This window comes from Hyla sarda, chromosome 12 (genome assembly GCF_029499605.1).
Source record: "Hyla sarda isolate aHylSar1 chromosome 12, aHylSar1.hap1, whole genome shotgun sequence".
Lineage (NCBI taxonomy): Eukaryota > Metazoa > Chordata > Amphibia > Anura > Hylidae > Hyla > Hyla sarda.
This window is the reverse complement of record NC_079200.1, coordinates 36388791-36405869: the sequence shown is the minus strand read 5'-3', so window position 1 is coordinate 36405869 and position 17079 is coordinate 36388791. Positions and strand designations below refer to the sequence as shown.

At 43.2% G+C, this 17079-nt stretch overlaps 1 protein-coding gene across 1 annotated transcript in view; it reads left to right on the top strand.

Moving 5' to 3' along the window:
- Positions 1-10476: 10476 nt before the first annotated feature.
- Positions 10477-17079, top strand: part of ZNF652 (zinc finger protein 652) — an 83836-nt gene continuing 77233 nt past the window's right edge. The window contains exon 1 of the mRNA XM_056547560.1: positions 10477-10750. The gene's annotated coding sequence lies outside the window, so the exon portion shown is untranslated. The remainder of the gene's footprint in view (positions 10751-17079) is intronic.

Here is a 17079-nt window from a genome sequence, read left to right as displayed (position 1 = left end):
GAATAATAACACAAGGGGATTAGGATGGAGGGGGGAATAATAACACAAGGGGATAAAGATGGAGGAGGAATAATAAAACAAGGGGATAAAGATGGAGGAGGAATAATAACACAAGGGGATTAGGATGGAGGGGGGAATAATAACACAAGGGGATAAAGATGGAGGAGGAATAATAACACAGGGGGATAAAGATGGAGGAGGAGGAATAATAACACAAGGGGATAAAGATGGAGGAGGAGGAATAATAACACAAGGCGATAAAGATGGAGGAGGAATAATAACACAAGGGGATAAAGATGGAGGAGGAATAATAACACAAGGGGATAAAGATGGAGGAGGACGAATAATAACACAAGGGGATTAGGATGGAGGAGGAATAATAACAAAAGGGGATAAAGATGGAGGAGGAATAATAACAAAAGGGGATAAAGATGGAGGGGGAATAATAACACAAGGGGATAAAGATGGAGGGGGAATAATAACACAAGGGGATAAAGATGGAGGGGGAATAATAACACAAGGGGATAAAGATGGAGGGGGAATAATAACACAAGGGGATAAAGATGGAGGAGGAATAATAACAAAAGGGGATAAAGATGGAGGAGGAATAATAACACAAGGGGATAAAGATGGAGGAGGAATAATAACACAAGGGGATAAAGATGGAGGAGGAATAATAACACAAGGAGATAAAGATGGAGGAGGAATAATAACACAAGGAGATAAAGATGGAGGAGGAATAATAACACAAGGAGATAAAGATGGAGGAGGAATAATAACACAAGGGGATAAAGATGGAGGAGGGAATAATAACACAAGGGGATAAAGATGGAGGAGGAATAATAACACAAGGGGATAAAGATGGAGGAGGAATAATAACACAAGGGGATAAAGATGGAGGAGGAATAATAACACAAGGGGATTAGGATGGAGGAGGAATAATAACACAAGGGGATTAGGATGGAGGGGGGAATAATAACACAAGGGGATAAAGATGGAGGAGGAATAATAAGACAAGGGGATAAAGATGGAGGAGGAATAATAACACAAGGGGATAAAGATGGAGGAGGAATAATAACACAAGGAGATAAAGATGGAGGAGGAATAATAACACAAGGGGATTAGGATGGAGGGGGGAATAATAACACAAGGGGATAAAGATGGAGGAGGAATAATAAAACAAGGGGATAAAGATGGAGGAGGAATAATAACACAAGGGGATTAGGATGGAGGGGGGAATAATAACACAAGGGGATAAAGATGGAGGAGGAATAATAACACAGGGGGATAAAGATGGAGGAGGAGGAATAATAACACAAGGGGATAAAGATGGAGGAGGAGGAATAATAACACAAGGCGATAAAGATGGAGGAGGAATAATAACACAAGGGGATAAAGATGGAGGAGGAATAATAACACAAGGGGATAAAGATGGAGGAGGAGGAATAATAACACAAGGGGATTAGGATGGAGGAGGAATAATAACAAAAGGGGATAAAGATGGAGGAGGAATAATAACAAAAGGGGATAAAGATGGAGGGGGAATAATAACACAAGGGGATAAAGATGGAGGAGGAATAATAACAAAAGGGGATAAAGATGGAGGAGGAATAATAACACAAGGGGATAAAGATGGAGGAGGAATAATAACACAAGGGGATAAAGATGGAGGAGGAATAATAACACAAGGAGATAAAGATGGAGGAGGAATAATAACACAAGGAGATAAAGATGGAGGAGGAATAATAACACAAGGAGATAAAGATGGAGGAGGAATAATAACACAAGGGGATAAAGATGGAGGAGGAATAATAACACAAGGGGATTAGGATGGAGGAGGAATAATAACACAAGGGGATTAGGATGGAGGGGGGAATAATAACACAAGGGGATAAAGATGGAGGAGGAATAATGACACAAGGAGATAAAGATGGAGGAGGAATAATAACACAAGGGGATAAAGATGGAGGTGGAATAATAACACAAGGGGATTAGGATGGAGGGGGAATAATAGCACAAGGGGATAAAGATGGAGGGGGAATAATAGCAGAAGGGGATTAGGATGGAGGGGGAATAATAGCACAAGGGGATAAAGATGGAGGGGGAATAATAGCACAAGGGGATAAAGATGGAGGGGGAATAATAGCACAAGGGGATTAGGATGGAGGGGGATAATAACACAAGGGGATTAGGATGGAGGAGGAATAATAACACAAGGGGATAAAGATGGAGGAGGAATAATAACACAAGGGGATAAAGATGGAGGAGGAATAATAACACAAGGGGATAAAGATGGAGGAGGAATAATAGCACAAGGGGATAAAGATGGAGGAGGAGGAATAATATCACAAGGGGATTAGGATGGAGGAGGGAATAATAACACAAGGGGATAAAGATGGAGGAGGAATAATAACACAAGGGGATAAAGATGGAGGGGGGGAATAATAACACAAGGGGATAAAGATGGAGGAGGAATAATAACACAAAGGGATAAAGATGGAGGAGGAATAATAACACAAGGGGATTAGGATGGAGGAGGGAATAATAACACAAGGGGATAAAGATGGAGGAGGAATAATAACACAAGGGGATAAAGATGGAGGAGGAATAATAACAAAAGGGGATAAAGATGGAGGAGGAATAATAACACAAGGGGATAAAGATGGAGGAGGAATAATAACACAAGAGGATAAAGATGGAGGAGGAATAATAACACAAGGAGATAAAGATGGAGGAGGAATAATAACACAAGGAGATAAAGATGGAGGAGGAATAATAACACAAGGAGATAAAGATGGAGGAGGAATAATAACACAAGGGGATAAAGATGGAGGAGGAATAATAACACAAGGGGATAAAGATGGAGGAGGAATAATAACACAAGGGGGTTAGGATGGAGGAGGAGGAATAATAACACAAGGGGATTAGGATGGAGGAGGAATAATGACACAAGGCGATAAAGATGGAGGAGGAATAATAACACAAGGGGATTAGGATGGAGGGGGAATAATAGCACAAGGGGATAAAGATGGAGGGGGAATAATAGCCAAGGGGATTAGGATGGAGGGGGAATAATAGCACAAGGGGATAAAGATGGAGGGGGAATAATAGCCAAGGGGATTAGGATGGAGGGGGGATAATAACACAAGGGGATAAAGATGGAGGAGGAATAATAACACAAGGGGATAAAGATGGAGGAGGAATAATAACACAAGGGGATAAAGATGGAGGAGGAATAATAGCACAAGGGGATAAAGATGGAGGAGGAGGAATAATAACACAAGGGGATTAGGATGGAGGAGGAATAATAACACAAGGGGATAAAGATGGAGGAGGAATAATAACACAAGGGGATAAAGATGGAGGGGGGAATAATAACACAAGGGGATTAGGATGGAGGAGGGAATAATAACACAAGGGGATAAAGATGGAGGAGGAATAATGACACAAGGGGATAAAGATGGAGGGGGGGAATAATAACACAAGGGGATAAAGATGGAGGAGGAATAATAACACAAAGGGATAAAGATGGAGGAGGAATAATAACACAAGGGGATTAGGATGGAGGAGGGAATAATAACACAAGGGGATAAAGATGGAGGGGGGAATAATAACACAAGGGGATAAAGATGGAGGAGGGAATAATAACACAAGGGCATTAGGATGGAGGGAGGAATAATAACACAAGGGGATTAAAATGGAGGAGGAATAATAGCACAAGGGGATAAAGATAGAGGGGTATAATCATCACCCCCCTTTCCTCCATCTTAATCCCCTTGTGCAATTATTACCACTCCCTCTGATCCCTTTTTGCCATTATCCCTCCCCCTCCATCTTAATGCCCTTGTGCCTTTATTCCTCCCCCCCCCTATCCCCCCGAGCTAATATATACATACATAAAATACATACAATAACATCCCTTCCTCCCTCCCATACACTAAGTTTTTACCTTTTTTTTTTACATTACCCAGCCTGTTCGGGTAAGCAGCGCGTCCCGTTCATCGGGCCGCACTGATGGGTGACATCCTCCTGCGCTGTGCCGCACCTCCGAGCAACGTCAGGGGACGTCACACGTCCGCTTGGAAACCAGGCAGCTCCCGTAAAGTAACCGCAGCTGCGGCCGCGGTACTTTACAGAGAGCTGCTGCGGCCATTCACCGCTCTGCTCTGACAAATACTGGCCAATGCATGGCCGGTATTTGTCAGTGCATCGGCGTACCCCCACACCACCGGTGGCGTACCCCTAGGGGTATGCGTACCACTGGTTTAGACCCCCTGCATTAGGAGGAGGTTTGTTACAGTGTGTCACCCCAGTAGTAAGGTGGGGCATGTCAAAGAGTGGGGCCAATGGGCGGAGTCAAGGGGGCAGCAAATTAGCTTTTGCCTATGGTGGCAAAAATCCTTGCACCAGCCCTGTATAGATACTGCTAAAAATAGAGCACTATCTTTGGATCTCAGGGATTTAATTTCACATCGGAACGTTCCCTCTAACAATAAAACAAAAGAAAAGAGGTTTTTTTCACAACTCCTGACAGTAGACAAGTCACACATAAAGCATATTATCCAACACTATGAGGGACATTTATCAATCTTTGCTTATGTAGTCTTTTGTTTAGTAATTTTTTCCTTACTTTTTTTTTTGCTTATTTGTGACTTATTTATAAACTGCTTTCAGCCTGTGGATAATTTTCTTTCACGTAAGCAATTTTTCCTTTTTTACTTTGGTAGTAGCTTTTTCTGCTCCATGTTTGAGCTGGAGTAAATTTAGTCAATTTTTAACCCTGTTGCGACTTTTTTTTGCGCAGTTGCGACTGTCGCAGTTAATAAATACCTGACTACCCGTAGTCCATTTTAAAATTATTACTACGTAGTAAATTTTTGGAAAACTTGCTTTTCTCGCTTTCCAGTCAAAATGTCGCAAGAAAAATTGCGTAGTCGCAGTTGCGACAATTTTGCGACAATTATAGTAAAGAAAACCTGACTAAACCCGTTGATAAATGTCCATATATGTTCCAAGAACAGGACCTGATTCTAAAACACATAGGGGATATATCAGATCCCGTCCAGAGGAAAAGTTGCCCAGTTGCCCATAGCAACCAATCAGATCGATACTTTCATTTTTAACAAGGCTTCTGCAAAATGAAAGAAGCGATCTGATTGGTTGCTATGGGCAACTGGGCAACTTTTCCTTTGCACAGGTTTGGATACATTTCCCTCTATATAGTATCCAAGTATATAGTGTTTTGTTTCTAAAAAAGCCCCCTCTCTGGGCAATCTTCTCTCTCCTAGCGAATTTAATTCTGCACAACCTACAGCGGCACACTGGCTTGATTGCAAAGGCAATTACAAGCGTGCGGGTTCCCGGGGCATCACTTGTACTTTTAAGGTAAAAACATGTGAATTTTCCTCCTACACAACAGGGAAAAAATACACGTAAAAAATGTCATAAATTGCAACACAAAAGGAGTGGTTTATTTGGGATCGTGCACAAGTTGTAAGAAACAAAATGTCGGCTGTAAAGCAAATTCACTGAAGTTGCAGATCAGAAGACATATTTCAGACATTTCTAATAATGCTGTGTTTAAATCCCTGGTCCTGCACTTCTCTGCTACGAGGACCAAAATTTTTTTTTTCTTTTACTTCTGCCACAAACCAGCATGATCTCCAGCAACGTAAGTGGCGTCTCCAATATCACTACAGGCATTTCTACATACATTCAGGTCTGCACGCTGCTAGTGAGAGCAAGAACCAGGAGAACGACAATTGGGTGAGCGGTACGCTGTACCACCTACGGACTTATTCTACAGACTTGCTATCGCCATACTACTACCTCAATCAGGGATCATTGCAGGCAATATTGGGATGGACATTTAAACCGGTTCACTATGATTTCGTGACTAATGTTATCTATTACACCACATGTACCATTTGTTTCTTTGGTTGCGGCCTATACAGGCCACTGTTCTTTTGTTATAATGCTTTCACTTACCTGTATTGTGTGCGCATTTCAATAAAGCTTCTTTGTTTGACTCTTAAACCGGTTCACTATTTTTATAATTCAGCTGTTTTTTATTATTCAGCATTTTATACCATTTATCTTATCTTATCTATTTGTATATATTGATTGCCCCCTACCAGCAAGGGCCCTGCTGGGGAAAGCATTGTGGAATGTTGAGAAATATATCCTTTTGATATGTTAGTAGAATATTTACCATGTATTCAGATCTTGAGCACTAGTTACATTTGTTATTTCTATTTATTATTTTGTAGACACCTGCGGTTGGTTTTTTACTAGTTTACGTTGTCCATTTTAGGACATAGTCAGTCGTCAGACGTAACTCCGTCCTCCGTCAGGTAAAACAGCGTCCCGCCTCCTCCCTCAGACCAATCACTGTCAGTCGTCAGCCGCAACTCCGTCCTCCCTCAGGTGAAAAGGCGTCCCACCTCCTCCCTCAGACCAATCGCCACCAGTCGTCAGCCGCAACTCCGTCCCGCCTCCTCCCTCAGACCAATCACTGTCAGTCGTCAGCCGCAACTCTGTCCTCCGTCATGTGAAACAGCGCCCCGCCTCCTCCCTCAGACCAATCACTGTCAGTCGTCAGCCGCAATTCCGTCCTCCGTCATGTGAAACAGCGCCCCGCCTACTCCCTCAGACCAATCACTGTCAGTCGTCAGCCGCAACTCTGTCCTCCCTTAGGTGAAACAGCGCCCTGCCTCCTCCCTCAGACCAATCACTGTCAGTCGTCAGCCGCAACTCCGTCCCACCTCCTCCCTCAGACCAATCGCCACCAGTCGTCAGCCGCAACTCCGTCCCGCCTCCTCCCTCAGACCAATCACTGTCAGTCGTCAGCCGCAACTCTGTCCTCCCTTAGGGGAAACAGCGCCCCGCCTCCTCCCTCAGACCAATCACTGTCAGTCGTCAGCCGCAATTCCGTCCTCCGTCATGTGAAACAGCGCCCCACCTACTCCCTCAGACCAATCACTGTCAGTCGTCAGCCGCAACTCTGTCCTCCCTTAGGTGAAACAGCGCCCCGCCTCCTCCCTCAGACCAATCACTGTCAGTCGTCAGCCGCAACTCCGTCCCACCTCCTCCCTCAGACCAATCGCCACCAGTCGTCAGCCGCAACTCCGTCCTCCATCATGTGAAACGGCGTCCCACCTCCTCCCTCAGACCAATCACCGTCCTCCTTCAGCAACAACTCCATCCTCCCTCATCCGAAACTCCCTCATCCAAAACGCTGTCATGCCTCAGACGATTCTCCCTCAGACGCAACTTCCTGCCGCATAGCAGAGTCGAAACACAGCACAGCATTGTATAGCAGAGTCGAAAGTGTGAAACTTGCACGTGTACTACAGACACTACATGTGCTACAGAGTCTGTATAGCAGAGCTGACATTTAATAGCGTGTACAGCAGAACCCGTATAGCAGAGAGCCGACACTGACTCGGCTCTGCTACACAACAGGAAGGTTTTTCGTCACTTTAGGTTGACAAAGGAGGGAGTTGCGGCTTACGCCTGATGGAGATTGGCCCGAGGGAGGAGGTGGGACGCCGTTTCACCTGATGGAGGACAGAGTTACGCCTGACGATGTCCTAAAATGGACATCGTACTAGTTGCCCGGTCTACACACTGGCCCTCATTTACTTAGAAAATCTGTTTGTAAGTCTATGTTGCTTTCTTACCCGACTGCTTTTTCCCCTGGTATTTATTATTATGTCGCATCCTGTTTGTCGCACGTGGGTTTTGTTGGTTTAGGTTTCCAACTCCTCTGAGTTGTCGGGAAAAAATACACAACAATTCAACAAATTCAGGTTGGAAACCTTTATAAATACGTGGGAAAGCTCAGAAATGTCGGGTTACGCCCCCCCATCGTGTCACAGACTGGCGCACGATGTCTGCGACATATCGCAGACAAAGATGCGCCAAAAATACCCGACAAAAGAAGTCGGGTTTAGAATAGTAAATGAGGGCCAATGTTGTTTTAGTATAAGAGAACCATCCCATTCTATTTTTTCCCTTCTGAGAAAGTATACTTGCTTAAAAGGGGAGGAGATTTTCATAGGAAACTTTTTGGATATTTTTGTTGAGAAGTAGACAACCTCTTAGTTTAAACCTACACCATGATTTATTTAATTCTTACCTACTAATGATTTTATTAAAATAACATTGGTCCTTGTTCACACTATGAAGTTGCGTTTTCTGACGTGTTTTTGTACTATATTATACATGTGAATTACTTCCATTCACAGGTTTAAATATTATTTTCTTTCTTAGAACATGCATGAACACTGAGATATGATTCTAAGTATAAAATAATGAGCGATATATATTTTTATTCCTTATTTCTGTATGCTAGGGGTTAATTTTTAACCCTATGTTCATGAGATTATATTGCATACGTGTTACCCATTGTTTCAATTGTTTCTCCAGCTGATGGTTATCAGTTTTTTGGAGTTCACTTATTTTCACGTTGTGTGTAATGCTTGCAGTATGCTATTGAAAAAGTGGGACACCACGAAACGCGTCAAGCAGAGTTTTTGCCTCACTGTACATGCCTGTAAGCTGATGTTTTAAAGAAATCAATAAAGCCTGTGAATTTTATCCACTTTGGCACTGGACTTTCTTCTCTGTTCATATGCTGCCTTCGAGAGATGAGCGAATTTACAGTAAATTCGATTCGTCACGAACTTCTCGGCTCGGCAGTTGATGACTTATCCTGCATAAATGAGTTCAGCTTTCAGGTGCTCCCGTGGGCTGGAAAAGGTGGATACAGTCCTAGGAGACTCTTTCCTAGGACTGTATCCACCTTTTCCAGCCCACCGGAGCACCTGAAAGCTGAACTAATTTATGCAGTATAAGTCATCAACTGCGAGCCGAGAAGTTCGTGACGAATCGAATTTAACGTAAATTCGCTCATCTCTACTGCCTTCCACTGCACCGTCGTATCTGTCCGCTGGGTCTTGTTCAGAGGTCGGAGGGTGAGCTGATATATACTGTTGTTGCAAGAAAAGCTCTCAATTAAAGGTACAGTAACATGGAAAGCATATATACATATAACAATAATAGAACTAATGTAAGAAAATATATTATCTGACATTATAATATACACCTAATTGATTGAACTATGAAACTCTGGTGGCCCAACACCTTGTGCTGCCAAGCTGCCCGAAACAGTCCAAAGCCACAGGACAGCTATTGGTACTGGGACACCACACTGAGACCTGCAGAAGGTAAATAAAGATTAATATATTGATGGCAGCTCAGGTATATAGAATAAATAAAATAATTGGCTGGAGTACCCCTTTAACCTTTTGGCACCATGCAGTTGCATTGCAAGGGTGGTCGCTATTCACTGTCTAACCTTCTACAGCAGTGGTCTTCAACCTGCGGACCTCCAGATGTTGCAAAACTACAACTCCCAGCATGCCCGGACAGCCGTTGGCTGTCCGGGCATGCTGGGAGTTGTAGTTTTGCAACATCTGGAGGTCCGCAGGTTGAAGTCCACTGTCCTAGAGGTTGTGAACACCATTGACGAGGCATCTATGTCTAAGTCAATAAGAGATCACTTTCTTGCATATGGCAGTAAGAGACCAGCATGTGGGTGATATAGTAGAGCTGTCACACTATAAGGTTGATACTACAACAGTGCCCCCTAGTGGGAACATCTTGTGTAATCGTGATTTAATTTTTTGTGAAGCAACAGATAGACCAAAATCTTAAATAGATTAGGCTGGGTTTACACCCGTATCAGAGTTCCATTCAGAAGCAACTATGCAAATTCCATGTAAACAGAAGTCCAGTCAAATCCTGCTTAATAAAACAACACCAGATTGAAAAAGTCGATGGGATCTGTCAGATACATTGGTTTGTGTTCTTAAAGGGGTATTCCAGGAAAAAAACTTTTTTTTATATCAACTGGCTCCAGAAAGTTAAACAGATTTGTAAATTACAAGAAAGGATTGGGGCTCAGGGTAAATGATGTATGGACACACCTGGCTTGATATGTTAAATAATGATATTTATTATTAATTATAGTAATTGAATTGTTTGTAAGACGTGGTAAGTACCGTGACTTACAGGGCCCTTGTAGAGCCACGGCACTCCCTACACAAATATAGTATAGATAAAATTGCAAATATAATTAAAATATATTATACATAAATATAAAATGTTATTTAAAACATGATAGTATTACTGAGACCAATCAAAAATTAAAAAATATCCTACGAATGGTCCTCTTTAGAGTTTGGACCTCCTTAGATATTGGTAACTAATAGTAACCCATGGGGCTATTATGTATGATGAATAGTTAAATAGGTCAGTATCCAATTCATTAAAGCATGTCAATGTAGCGCTGTTATATCACTTGGTAACAGAGTTGGAATAATTGCCGGCAGTTGTAACAGTTAGTAGAATGATACAGTTATGCTCACCGCCCCGGGACCGGTACTTGTCAGGATGCTGTTTGGGGATACTGCGATCCCTCCTGCGGTCTCTCCTGCGGCTTTTGGGGATAGTTGGAGATACTGCGATCTCTCCTGCACTCTCTCCTGTGCACTTTGCTGGAACAGACTCTGTTATATCTCTCACTGCGGGAGAGGACACTGTTGGGAGACTCTGCCGTCTCCTATGATAGAAGTGCCGTGACTGGTGGTGGGCTCCAAGTGTTGTAGCTCCAGCGCTTCTGTTCAGAGTAGCGGTCGCGTCCTCGTGGCTACAAGGCGTGCGTACGTGGCTGGCAACTGACCGGGTGAGACACCTATCAATGCGGGACTCACAGAAGGCTTATGTGAATGGTCTCAATAGTCGTATTGGGGGGGCTGGACGCGTTTCAAGACTATACTCAGTCTTTTCCTCAGCAGCAATATAAATTATGTATGGTTTTCCGTCTCAAACTCAGATTTATATATGATAAACTCCTCCTCTACCTAATTCGTCACTTCCAGTGTAAATAAATACAAAGTAGTAGTGAAGTAGTGAATGGGAATCGTAGTAATTATGTTGACAGTGATAATATAGCCTGAAAAAATTGTACTTTATTATAATGTTGCAAGGTGCATAAAAATATATAAAATTATAAAAAAAATGTGACCTATGTACACTAGAAGTTGAACTAGTAGCAACAAATATTTTTCTTGCTTTTAATAATAAATAGATATAAATATGATAGAGACAGTGGGTCTGGATAAATATGAAAAATTGTAAAAGTTACAAATAGAAAGATATGCGCATGAAAAATTGTAAATGTTACAAATAGAAAAATATACGCATGTGAAAAAATATATAGATGTGAAAAATTATATAGATGTTAAAAAATATATATATTTATGGGAACACAATAGATAGTGAATTGGGACAAATTATACTACTATAAATAGTATATGAAATAATCCTGTAGATCTTATACAGTATCACATAAAATTCAATGTATTATATTATAAACTATGGTAAAATGTATATAAATAATAGGACTGTATTGTGTGATTGAGGACTTTAATTGTGTATATAATGTTTATAATATATAATAGAGGTGTGTATGGATAATGTAGAACATTATGTGTGAAAAGAGCAAGCGGAGAGACATATGAAGAAATCAGCATGTGGGGCTCAAACATGTAGGACTCAATTTAAAATAATAATTTATTGACTATAAAAACATTTTTCTTAAAATATTATATTAATTAGACATGGACTAAAATAAGACTGCAGAATCATGGTGATTTGTAAATTACTTCTATTAAAAAATCTTAATCCTTTCAATAATTATCAGCTGCTGAAGTTGAGTTGTTGTTTTCTGTCTGGCAACAGTGCTCTCTGCTGACATCTCTGCTTGTCTCGGGAACTGCACAGAGTAGAAGAGGTTTGCTATACGGATTTGCTTCTAAACTGGGCGGTTCCCGAGACAGGTGTCATCAGATAGCACTTAGACAGAAAAGAACAACTCAACTTCAGCAGCTCATAAGTACTGAAAGGATTAAGATTTTTTAATAGAAGTAACCTTACAAATCTGTTTAACTTTCTGGAGCCAGTTGATATATATATATAAAAAAAGTTTTTTTTTTTTCCTGGAATACCCCTTTAAATAGATTCCAAATACTTCTGCACTCAATACCCTATAATGACAAAGTTAAAAATGTTAAAGATGTTAAAAATCTTTGCTAATTTATTAAAAAGGAAAAACTAAAATATTGCAGTGATATATGTAGTCATACCCTTTACTCAATACTTAGATGAAGCCCCTTTGTCAGTGACCAGCCGCTGAAAAACACCCCAATAACCTGATACTGCCCCGCCATGCTACACTGTAGTATGGGATTGGTTTGGTTTCATCAGGCCAGAGAATCTTGTCTCCCACACTGTCTTTTAGGTATTTTTTTTAGTTTTTTTTTTGCTAACTCCAGGCAGCTTTTTATTGAGAAGCTTCTTTCTGGCCACTCTACCATAAAGCCCAGTTGGTGGAATGCTGCAGTGATGTTTGACCTTCTGGAAGTTTCTCACATCTGCATACATGACCATTGAATTCTTGGTCACCTCTCTAAGGCTGGGTTCACACTACGTTTTCTCCCATACGGGAGCGCATACGGCAGAGGGGGAGCTAAAAGGTTGACCACAGTTTTAGGTCCGGTTGTAAAAGCGCATACGGCGCAAAAATGAGCCGACCGGACCGAACGTTTCACTCCGGCCGGCTCATTGAAATGAATGACATACGGGAGCGCATACGGTGACATACGGGAGCGCGAGCTTTTAGCTCCCCCCTGCCGTATGCGCTCCCGTATGGGAGAAAACGTAGTGTGAACCCAGCCTTACTCCATTCTCCCCTCGATGATTTAGCTTGGTGGGGTGGCCAGCGCTAGGAAGAGTCCTGGATGTTTCAAACTCCTTCGATGTAAGAATTATAGAGGCCACTATGCTCTTGTGAACTTTTAGTGCAGCAGAAAATGTTGTACCCTTCTCCATATGTGTGCCTGTCTCTGAGCTTTACAGGCAGTCCTTTCTTCCTTATGGCTTGGTTGTTGCTCTGAGACCTTATATAGACAGGGCTGTGTCTTTCCAAATCCTGTCCAATCAGCTGAATTTACCACAAGTGACTCCAATAATTTAGGTGGAGAAACATCAGGGATGATCAGGAGAAATAGGAGGAGCCACAGCTAAATTGCTAAGTGTCATAGCAAAGGGTCTGAATACTTATGTCCATGCATTTTTTCCCCAATACAAATAAAAGTTATTTACAGTTATAGGCAAACACAAGCTAACTAAACTAATAATACACTAATATCACACTTTTATTGAGCGCATTGAGTAAACATCCACAGTGCAGGGGGAAAAGAATGTGAACCTCAGTGTTATTGACTTCTCCTAGAGGTGATTGCTAAAAGTTGTTAAAGGGGTACTCCGCCCCTAGACATCTTATGCCCTATCCAAAGGATAGGGGATAAGATGTCAGATCACCGCGGTCCCGCTGCTGGGGAGCCCCGGGATCCCCGCTGCGGCACCCCACTATCATTACAGCACATGATGGGCGATACAGGGGATGGGCGGGCGTAATGACGGGCGATACAGGGGACGGAGCAGCGTGACGTCACGGCTCCGCCCCTCGTGACATCACGGCCTGTCCCCTTAATGCAAGTCTATGGCGAGCCGTAACATCACGAGGGGCGGAGCCGTGACGTCACAATGCTCCGGCCCCTGTATTGCCCGTCATTACGTGCAGAGCGAACTCGCTCTGTGCTGTAATGATAGCAGCGTGCCGCAGCGGGGATCCCGGGGATCCCCAGCAGTAGGACCACGGCGATCTGACATCTTATCCCCTATCCTTTGGATAGGGGATAAGATGTCTAGGGGTGGAGTACCCCTTTAAAGTTTGTCTATGAGACAGTATTCAATAAAGGTACACAAAGCCTGGTTACTGACAAACCTGTTCTTCTCAAGAAAGACTTGTAGATGTAAACTATGCCTGAAACATCTTTCAGAACATCTCTGATGATGTGTTAGGCTGGGTTCACACAAACAAAATCTCCGGCTGCATTGCTGTCTATGGGGATGGCAATGCAGTCCATGCGGTCCTTGCACCAACTGCTGTTGGCACTGGCCGCCCTGGGGATCTCTGGCCACAATTCCGGCCACAGATTCCGTTTGTGTGAACCCAGCCCTAGGGTGCATTCACACCACGTTTTAGCGATCCAGCTGCCGGGTCCTGCATACCAAGGTTTTTCAGTCCGGCCACAAAACCGGATATGGCGCAAAAATGAGCCGACTGGAGTCACTATCTGACTCCGGTTGGCGCATTTAAATGAATGAGATTCGTCGCGGCTCTGGTGGGGATACGGCGGTAACCGGTTTTAAAATGTCCCCGCCTGTTGCAGCAGCCAGATTGCTAAAACATGATGTGAATGCACCCTTATAGAAATGCAACAAATGGTAGAAAACAGAAGATTGCACTCACCGGAGGTAAAAACGGTGTCTTTATTCAATGCTTGTTAAAACATGCTGAGGTGGGGGTAGAGAGATGCGGTCAGCGTTAGCTGACTGACCGGCCGAGGCTAACGCTGACCGCATCTCTCTACCCCCACTTCAGCATGTTTTAACAAGCATCGAATAAAGATACCGTTTTTACCTCCGATGGGTGAGTGCAATCTTCTGTTTTCTACCACTTGTTGCACACAATATTTCTGGACTTATGATTAGTACCCCCAGGAGTCTTTCCAATCTCTGCGCCTTCCCACTTTACATATCAGTGTTGGGGGTGTTGATACACTTAGTGCACATAAGCATAAAATAATGAATCACCTAAGAACGCAATTTAGTATGATTCCTCCTCTCATCTGACACTTTTTTAACCTCTTGGGGACACAGGGCGTACAGGTACGCCCTGCAACCCCGATCCTTAAGGTCGCAGGTCATACCTGTACACCCGTGGGAGTTCTGGTCCTCGCTGGGTGGGTGCCCATTTGCTGTCTGGGCATGCTGGGATTTGTAGTTTTGCAACATCTGGAGGGCCACAGTTTGGAGATCACTGTGCAATGGTCTCTAAACTGTGGCCCTCCGGATGTTGCATAACTATAACTTCAAGCATGCACGAACAGCAAACTGCTGTCTCGGCATGCTGGGAGTTGTAGTTGCGTGCCTCCAGCTGTTGCATAACTACAACTCCCAGCATGCCCTTTGGCTATGAGTGCATGCTTAGAGTTGTAGTTTTGCCACAGCAGGTGGCACACTGGTGAGGAAACACAGAGTTAGGTAACAGAACCTAATTCAGTGTTTCCCCACCAGTGTTCCTCCAGCTGTTGCAAAACTACAACTCCCAGCATGCACTGACAGACCGTGCATGCTGGGAATTGTAGTTTTGTAACAGCTGGAGGCACACTGGTGGGGAAGCAGAGTTTGTCTGTTACCTAACTCGGTGTTTCCTCACCAGTGTGCCTCGAGCTGTGGCAAAACTACAACTCCCAGCATGCATGGCCTGTCAGTCCATGCTGAGAGCTGTAGTTTTGCAATAGCTGGAGAGATTTGTGCACCCGGGCGGGGGTTTACAGTAAGTTTTCTCCTCCAAGTTTGAGCTGCGGCAAATTTTCCACCGCAGCTCAAAATCCCAGCGGAAAACTCACTATGAACCCCCGCCCGTGTGACTGTACCCTAAAAACACTACACAACAAAAAATAAGGAGTAAAATACTACAAACTATACCCTTAAACAGTCCCCCCATAAAAATTTAAAACGTCTCGAACGGCAGTGTTTCAAAAAAGGAACCTACATCTGTTGCAAAACAACAACTCTCGGAATTTCCGGACAGCCACTGACTGTCCAGGCATGCTTGGAGTTTAGCAACAGCTGGAGGCACCAGTGGCGGATCCAGGGGGGGGGGGGCAACGGGGCAATTGCCCCCCCCCCCCCCAAGATTGCTGCCCCTCCCGATACTATATTAGTGATGAGCGGGAGCTGTCAGCCCCGGCTGCACTGTCCCCTCACCTGCAGCGTGTGAACTGCCGGGGACACCATTCTCTGCAGGACACCATTCTCTGCAGGACACCATTCTCTGCAGGACACCATTCTCTGCAGGCCATGCGGGCTGCCTGTCAGTGCTGAGGATGCTCCGGTCTCAGCATCATTCAGTCTGCAGCCATTACACTGTGCAGGGGCTGGGAAGAGATAAGCTCCTCCCCCTCTCACCCCTCTGTGTTTCCTGCAGGCCGGGCTCAGCTTACTGCCCTCCACCACAGGCCCGGACACCCACCTAATGCCTCCAGACCCCCCTGCCCACCCTGATACTGCCCTTCATGGTAAGTAACTTTGGGGGAGGAGGAGGAAGGGGGGGGGGGGGGGGGTCAGGCTCGGGAGACAGGTAAAGGGGAATTCTTATCAGTGTTTCCCAGCAGAGGCCTCTAACTATAGTAAAACTACAACTCCCAGCATGTATTTGGCTTTGTGGGCATACTGGGAGTTGTAGTTTTACAACAGCTGGAGGCACCCTGGTTGGGGAACACTGATCTCTCTGTCTTTCTATCTCCTATCTATGTATCTATCTATCTATCTCTCTCTGTCTCATATCTATCTATCTCATATATATATATCATCTATCTATCTATCTCATATCTATCTCCTATCTATCTATCTATCTCATATCTATCTATCTCATATCTATCTATCTATCTCAAATCAATCTATCTCCTATCTATCTATCTATCTATCTATCTCAAATCAATCTATCTCCTATCTATCTATCTATCTATCTATCTCATATCTATCTATCTCATATCTATCTATCTATCTATCTATCTCAAATCAATCTATCTCCTATCTATCTATCTATCTATCTATCTATCTATCTCATATCTATCTATCTCATATCTATCTATCTATCTATCTCAAATCAATCTATCTCCTATCTATCTATCTATCTATTTATCTCATATCTATCTATCTCATATCTATCTATCTACCTCATATCTATCTATCTCATATCTATCTATCTATCTATCTCATATCTATCTATCTATCTATCTCATATCTATCTATCTATCTATCTATCTATCTCATATCTATCTATCTATCTCATATCTATCTATCTATCTATCTCATATC